Below are 8026 nucleotides of genomic sequence, written 5' to 3' on the forward strand. Positions count from 1 at the left end.
TTGGCAAAACAGTTGGTTTATTAGTCACCTAGCACTGCCCAGGAAACCCCCAGGGTGGCACAGAGAACAGTGAAAGCACAGAGCCTCCTGGTCAACCCAGAGCCCAGCTAAGCTGCAGTGAACCCATGTTCTGGCTCCATCTCTGCCCAGCCAGACTCCAGGTGAGACCCCGACTCCTTCCAGCAGCCAGCTCTCGTCCCCTCCCGTCCTTTGCACTCAAGCGGGGATCCTCGCTCAGCTCCCTTAAGCAGAGGCAGGGAAATCGAGCTCCCTCAGAGCGTCAGCTGGTAGGTGATTGCATCTTGATGACTGGCTTTGCCACTGTCTTCACAGATGCTCCATTGATCTCAGGTCTGAAGCCACGTCTGCCCCCAGAGCAAACGGCCCACTGGGTACCAATACAGCACAGGGGAAATTGAAATTATTACAGAAAATTCCAACTTTCTCCTAGGGCCCATGAGAGCTGTTGCCCCCTCCCTACCCCAAGGCCACAGGCTGGGCTGGGCTGACAAAACGCTATGGCCCAGCTCCTGTTCTCCGTACTGCCCAGTGAAGTGGATGGGAACTGGGGGGGTCCTCCCTCTCTGCTCCCCAGTAGGGGTACAGGCTACAGCTGAAGACAGACACAGATAACCCTGCCTGTATCAGCAGAGGGTAGATGTCTCTGGGTCCCAGCCTAGCTTACTCCTTTCCCTGCACAGCTCACCCAAAGGGGGCACAGGCCAGCCGCTGGCTCTGGTATCTGCATACAGGGGCTGCTTGGAGGCTCCCAAGGGCAGGTAAGATCAAGGGGCTGCACCATGGGGAGCTCTCCCCACAGGACCCCCAGGGAACTTGGCTTGACCAGGTCCCATTGCAGCTCCCCAGCCCCAGCAGATTTCTCAGTGGTGCCCTGTAACACTGAATCAGCCACAGCAGAGCTGGCTGGCAGCCAGGCAGCTGTTGGCAGGCCAGGGCTGTTGGGGGAGCTAGGCTGTGCAGGGCTGGGCAGATGGAGCCTTTGCCATTCCCTCACCCATTAATGGGGCTCCACGCTGGGCAAGCTCTGGTGCACGATGCCTTGGGTGCCCACACAGGCACAGGGGTGCTGCAAAGCCCCAGCCAACAGCTTGGAGCTGGGATGAGGCCTGAGTCCCAAACCCCCTTTCCCTGTGAGACCCTGGTCCATTTCCCATCTATCCCCAGAGCCTCTCAGCCAGAGACAGGCCAGGTCCCCTCTGTTCTGGGGAGGGCTGGAGAAGGCTGCTGCTGCAAACCAGAGAGAAAGGCCTGGAGTCTTGCTCCCCAGCATGGGTGGCCAGGACCTGCAAAGGAACCAGTCAGTCCTGAACCTCTCCCTGTTCACCCACATGGGGGTCCGACTCTGAGGGGTGTCAGATCATCCCTATACACAGCCATTGTTCCCCTGCACTGCCTAGCCCAAGGACTCCCCACCCGTTCGGCCAGCCGAGCATTGCACGGCCCAATGCACTGGCACCACAGGGATCCCACGTCAGGGAGCTGGCCCCAGTGGTTAACAGAGGGACAGGAGGGACCCCTGGCTGGGCCAGGCAAGGCTCCCTGCACCCGGGTTAGTCTGTGGCTTCTCAACTTCTTCTCCCCCCCGCCAAGACTCCCCATTGGGCTGGACTGTGAGCTGCCTGAGCAGAGACCAGGGCCCAATGTCAGGCTCTTCCCTTTGATGCCAGACGCTGCCTCAGCCATGCAGGGAGAACCCAAGAGTGCCACATCCTTCCCCTCCCAGCCTGATCCCTAGGGAGCCCCTGCTGCTGCCCTTCCCCATGGCTCCAATGGGCCAGCTGCAGGTGGCCAGCAGGCACCCGTGGCACGGGATTCCTCCTTTGTATTTCAGGCAGCAGCAGCTCACTGCCCGAGGTCTGCGGGAGGAGATGAGCCTTTGGCATGGCAGGTCCGGCCTGGGAGCTCAGCAGAGCCGCCCGGTGGGGGAGATGCCCCAGCACAGAACAAGGATGCCGAACCGCCCCGGAACCTGCCAACAAAATAGCCCTGTGTCACGGGGATGGCAGGGCTCTCCCACCCCTCCTTCACGGGCCCAGCTGGGCTCCCTGGAATGGCTAGTGCTGCGCTTCCCTCCATGGCCCTTAAACATACTGGAGTGTCAGCACCACAAGCCAGGTCCCAATCCCAGCCTTGAGATGCCAGCCCCCTTCCCCCACTGCAGGCACGGCTCTGGGGTCACAGGTGCCCCCCAGGAACCCACTCAAGGAGAGAGGGGAGGGGGACTGCAGCAAACTCCAGGCTTAGCCCTTCGTCCTCCCCCTGCTCCTTCAGTGGGACACAGAGCTGGGTGACTCCAGGCAGCTGGGACCCAGCCCCAACCAGCAGAGAACGCGCAGGTTCAGGCCCCCGTGCCAGCAAGCGGCTCAGAGCAAGGCATTAGTCCAGCATTACAGTGCGCATTTAACTCCAACATGCCTGTGGTGCCCCTCAATCCTGACCCGCAGCCCCACAGCATCCCCTTCCTCAAGTCAAAGCCATAATGACCCAATGGCATAAGGCAGGGGGTTCTCTGCAGCCTTCGGGGGCTGATCACGGGGCCATCCGAGCTGGGTGAGGGGCCAGCAAGAGCAGGAAGTGACCCCTCCAAAGCCCCCCCCCCACCCCAAGCAGGGGGGAGGGGAGGGGGAAGCTGCCAGCAGCTTGGTGGGGCCTGGAGAGCAGATCCAGGCTGGTTTCGCTTATAGGATCAAAAGTGAAGGCAGCAAGAGCTACAGGGGATTTTAGATTAAAGAGCCTTGAGTCTGCGCTCAGATGAAGAGCTCACCAGGCCTCAGAGGGGCAAGGAATTCACCAAGCTGAGCCCCGCCGGGGGACTCTGGAACCAGGAACCCACGAATCCCCCTTGTGATGCAGCAGGGAGGGAGAGTGTTGACCTGGGAATGTGGCAGAGGAGTTTCACTGGGGATGGGAGACCTGAGAGCCTGTACCCTGAGCCAGGAGGGGAAGGGGGGAAGGTAACAGCTCTGCCCGGGAAACTGGACAAAGGCTGCAGGAGAGAGCCTGCTGGAGGGGTTTTGGTTTCAGTTTGGTGCTGGAATGCAGGGAACCCCAAGACTGGGGTCTAAGCTCCTTGCCCCCCAGAAGGCCTTGACTGAGAGGTCCTGGTTGTACCCACAAGCTCAGTTTTAGATGGTGTTCCTATTGTCCAATAAACCTTCTGTTTTACTGGCTGGCTGAGAGTCACTGTGAATCTGACAAAGAGGAGTGAAGGGCCTGGACTCCCCCATGCTCCGTGACACCCCTTCCCCCCCAGCTCGGGGCCCCTGCTCATAGGCTACCCCACCGCTGCTTTTAGTGCAGCTGCCAGGGCAGGGGCACCATGGGTTGAGCTAGGGGAGGGGGCCCCAGCAGGCCAGGACCAGGGAAGGGAAAGCATGGCCCCCCAACAGTGGGGATACAGTTCGAGGATCAGGCTCGGGCAAACCTGCTGATTTGGAGCCAGCCTGTCTCAAGGACGCATGGCAGCAAAGGGCTTGGCACCGAGGGCGAGAGGAAAGCCGGCCTCGTGGGCAGCTGGGGCAGAGCGCTGGCACAGCTCCAGAAGAAGGCTCGTTCCTTCAGGGAGAGGCACCCAGGATGCCACAGGGTCAGACCTGTGATCAGCACGCCATTCCCACAGAGCCTGGCAGTGCCAGCTTTGCCATGCTGCACAGAGGGGCTGGGGGAGGGGCAAGCCGGGGTCTGCAGACCCCCAGGTGCGGCGGCCAGAGGAGCCAAACACCAGCACAGGGAAGAGTTTCTAAAGCACTTTCAGTTGCAGGCCTCTGAGCGGCTGGGAGATGGCGCCAGGGCAGGGTCGCGCCTGGGCAGAGAACCAGGCGTATCCCCCAGAACCCCACAAGCGAGGCTGCAGCCACCCCCTGCCCCCATACAGCACCAAGCCTGGGCGGCTCCCTCTGGGGCCCAGGGAGTTGCTCCCTCCAGCTGCTGCACTGGGAAGAGAAGGGCGAGTGCAGCCGGTCCCTGGAGACATGCCCTCCTCCAGCAGCCAAGGGGTTAAACTAGACCAGCAGGCGCCCCCCCCCCCCGCCCCTGCCTGCCCGTATCTCCCCGTTCCCACCAGCAGGAGGCGCTGAGCCGGGGATGCCCCTGCCAGGCTGGGGAAGCCAGACACTTCCAAGGGATGAGCCCGCCTCATCCCGACCTCGCACCCGCCCCCAGCACAGGCCCTTCTCTGCCTCAGTTTCCCCGCCTGTGCATGTGCCCCCCTGGAGGGGGAGGAGCAGGGATCCCGCGTCCGCAGCGCTGCGGGGAGCCCGCCCAGGGCGGGACCGACCCCTGCCCCGCGGCGCCCATCCCCGGGGCATCGGGCCTCGCGCCGCGCGACGGCCCCCGCCTCCGAGAAGGAGGAGCGCGAGGCCCCGCCCAGGGGGTCCCTCCATCCCCCACGCCGGCCGCGCGCGCACGCGGCTCATTGACGCGGGGTGACGTGTCCAGGGGCTGAGCGACGGATGGGCCCCCAGCCAGCCAATGGAGACCCGACTCACGGCTCCTTCCCCCACGTGGGGCAGGACTGGCGGCCAGCGTCCGCCTGCCATTGGCCCCGCGGCAGCCAACAAGAGAGTGTCAAAACGCAGCTCTGCGCGCCCATTGGTCAGCGGGGCTCCCTTTTGTTCTCGCCACCCTGGTGCCGTTAACACTTCCCTCCCCGCAGGCTGGACCAGCGGCAGCCGCTGCCCTCCAGGGGGCGCTGGCTGAGCCAGGGAGCCCCGGGACTAGCACGTGCCCCAGGGGTGAGGGCAGCCCTGCACCAGCCCCCCAGCCGCCCCCAGAGCTGGGGAATCAGCAGGGTGCTCCAGGGAGAGCAATGCAGGCGGGTGGACAAGGGCCAGGTCCCCCTGGCAGCGGGTGCAGAGACCCCCTAGGAGCCTGCGAGGGGCCCTTTACCCACCCCTCAGTGCCACAGAGCAGGGAGACCCACGGTGGCAAGCAATGACCCAGGGCTCAGCCAGCGCCTGGGCCTATGGGCGGCAGCATGTCCTTCGCCCTGACGGAGCCCCCCCCAGAAAGCCAGCGCAAGCCATGGTGCTCCTAGCCGGACAGAGCCAGCATCACTCCCAAGGGCAACAGGCTGGGAAAAGAGAAGACCTGCCAGCGGGGCACAATGCCCTCGGCTTCCTAGCAAGGGGGAGGACTCTCTGCAAATGCCCTTCCCTCACATTCCCCCCTGCTGGCAGGGGTGCATGCTCTGGTGACTTGGTGGTGCACAGGGCGGGGATGCAATGGGGAATACTCAGTAGGACCCCCATAATGTCCCCACTTCCTCCCCACCAGGGCAAAAATGCAGCCCAGGAAGCTCCCAGATCAGTCAGATGAGTGGGGGGAAACCATTACAGGAGTTTTAAGGGGGTCACACAGCTCACTAGTGTGTGACCCCAGCACACTGGGGCAGAGCCACAATGTCCCCCAGCCCCCCCACTGGAACAGATGGGCCATGGTAGGCCGGTGACCAGACCCCCCAGGCCAGAGGAATTGAGCCCACTGCTAGAGCAGAGCCAGATCCTCTGCACCCAGGACAGTACCACACACGGGGGCAGGTGAGCCCAACATCCCTTAGGCCCCACTCGGATGCTGGCAGGAGGTCACTGGGGCTGTTAATGGCTCTCCCCACTGCTGCAACAGCAGAGCTCCAGCTACCCCGTGTAGTAGAGTCGTTTGCCTGACTCTGTGCCGGCCGCAGAAGCTAGGCAGGGTGGTGAGAGGGATGGATCTGGGCATTGGCACAGCCAGCAGCTTCATCTTTGGGGGCTACCAGTGCATCGGGCCACATAGGTTCTGCACAGGAAGCCTGAGCCTAGATGGCACCTGCCCAGCATCATGGGTGCACATGGCCCCAGGCCATAAGTCTGCAAGGCTGCCCAGGAAGCCCTTCATCCACTCACCCACCCATCCACCCGGGCCTCTCTCCTGCACCCCCAGGCTGAGACACACGAATCTATCCCACTTTCCGCCACTAGGTGGTACCCAGCAGGCCATCACCAAGGGCAGGGGGCAGCTGGGTGTGGGGTGGCTGAGAGTCCTGGAGACCCAGGGCTTCTGAACCGGGGCCAGGGGAGGAGACAGGCAGCCACAGGAGCCTGAGGATGCCCAGCAGGCAGTTGGCTCCATGCTGGTGACACTGTGGGCACAGAGGGTCTAGGTTGCTTTGCTGCATAGGAGAAGGGCTGAGTGCCCTGCCCCCCACAGCACATTACATCTTTGGGAGGAAGGAAAGGGAACCCCACACATGGCAGCCGCTCCTCGGGCTGGGGAAGAGATTCTCCATCCCCGAGGCAGGGAGCAGATGGCCCTGAGCTCAGCAGTTGCTGCAACACCAGCCCCTGGGTTTGGCTACAGGCCAACGAAGGGTTAAGCCCGCCACCCATCACTCAGCAGCCACAGGGACCCCCGCCCCCACATGGCACAGGGAGGCAGGCTGGAAATTCCTTCCAACACCACGGTATAAAAAGTCACCGACTAAGCAAGTTAACAAGTGAACAATCAACCGCAGCCAAATTGGCTACAGCGAAGCCGTGACGAATGCCAATTGAGAGACAAGCAAGGACTGCAGTGGGATCGCTACTGCCCAGCCAGCCGGGCGCAAGGCACAGTGTGCAGAGTGGGGCCAGGGCAGGAACGGGGGCCTTGACAGATGCAGCCGGCATCCCTCCCCAGCTTCCCCAGCGCGTACCTCCTGTACTGCGCCAGGGCTGCCCTTTTCTGTGGGGCCCTTCTGGATGGGCTGCAAGGCGCAGCACCCCATCCAGAAAGGCCATTACCGCATACACCATGATGCGGTAAACACCCCCTGCCAGCAGCCCAGCTCTCAGACAGGGGGTGCAGCCAGCAGGGGGCATCACAGAAAAGGACACTGTCCCCCTCTCTAGGTACCACCACATCGTTAACCCTGTTCCCCGATCAGATGCACCTACCTGGAGTTGGTGATGGCCCTGGGTCCCTGATCTTCTCCATCCAGCCAGGCTCCCTACGAAGTGCATGGACACACCTGTTAGGAGCCAGATGTCAGGTTCCAGACACCAAGCCCCCACACTGAAATCAGCCCCTTACCTTCCCCGGGATCAACACAGCAGCTCCCTACCCTGGGAGCTAAAGGATTGGCATAGCTCTCTCTCCTCCTTATATAGGGAGTGGTGTTGCGGGGAAAGCTGTCCCTGTGGATCACCCGTTCCCACTCAGCTAGTTCCATGCACCCTGCTGACCTACCCGCCTCACGCCCGAGGGAGCTGGAAGCGCCGCCATCTGCCAAGAGCAAGAGAGAATCTCGAAGAACTGGGGGGCGAGCACCACCCAGTCTGGTTCCCAATGCCACACAGCCACAACCCCCCTCCTGAGGCTGCCCCCGCTGGATCTAGGGGTGGTCTCCCAGCCTGTCCTGCTCCCAGGAGCCCCTCTCCCCACAACACATCTTTCTCAGGGTGTGAGGGACAGCCCCCATTCGGGGGGAGGGGGGCAAGCCCTGGCCATGGTGACAGAGTGGCAGGGGCCCCACTCCCCACGTGGAAACTGACGTTGCCATGCACCGTACCCTGCTCTCCGTGCAGCAGGCCTGAGGGGCACGAGCCAGGGGTCTCTCCCCCAGCCAGGGTCAGGCCCAGGGCCTGAGCCCTGCAGGCCAGGCTCCCCTGGGAGCTGGAGGGGGCCCAGAGTGCCGGCAAAGAGCAGCTGCCGCTCACCCCCTCTCTTCCTCACCAAGCCCCAAGCTTGGAATCTACCCTGCAAGAGTGAAGGCATCCCTCATGCCCTGGCCTGCGAGGAAGGCACCCTCCGCCACGGTGCCAGCAATGGCATTGGCTGCTGCAGAACCCCCAGGGCCCAGAGCCGACACCTCTCGGATTCTGCCTGGATCACAGCTTCTGTGGTTTGTCCTAAGCTCCTCCAGCGGCTCCTGAGGAGCAAAGGGAGAGGTGGCAGATGGGCAGGTGGCTGCCCTGTGCCCACTCATGCCAAGGGAGAGCTGGGCCTTGGGACTCAGATCCTCGCAGGCGGGCCAGAGAGACCGACTCCT

At 62.9% G+C, this 8026-nt stretch overlaps 1 long non-coding RNA gene across 1 annotated transcript; it reads right to left on the bottom strand.

Moving 5' to 3' along the window:
* LOC119843183 lies at positions 1 to 7145 on the bottom strand. Its single transcript, XR_005288883.2, has 3 exons — positions 7069 to 7145; positions 6933 to 6985; positions 1 to 388 (listed from the first exon to the last, which is right to left on the bottom strand). It is a non-coding gene; the product is annotated as an uncharacterized LOC119843183 (long non-coding RNA).
* Between the last annotated feature and the right edge of the window lie 881 nt (positions 7146 to 8026).

Source organism: Dermochelys coriacea, chromosome 14, assembly GCF_009764565.3.
Source record: "Dermochelys coriacea isolate rDerCor1 chromosome 14, rDerCor1.pri.v4, whole genome shotgun sequence".
NCBI lineage: Eukaryota > Metazoa > Chordata > Testudines > Dermochelyidae > Dermochelys > Dermochelys coriacea.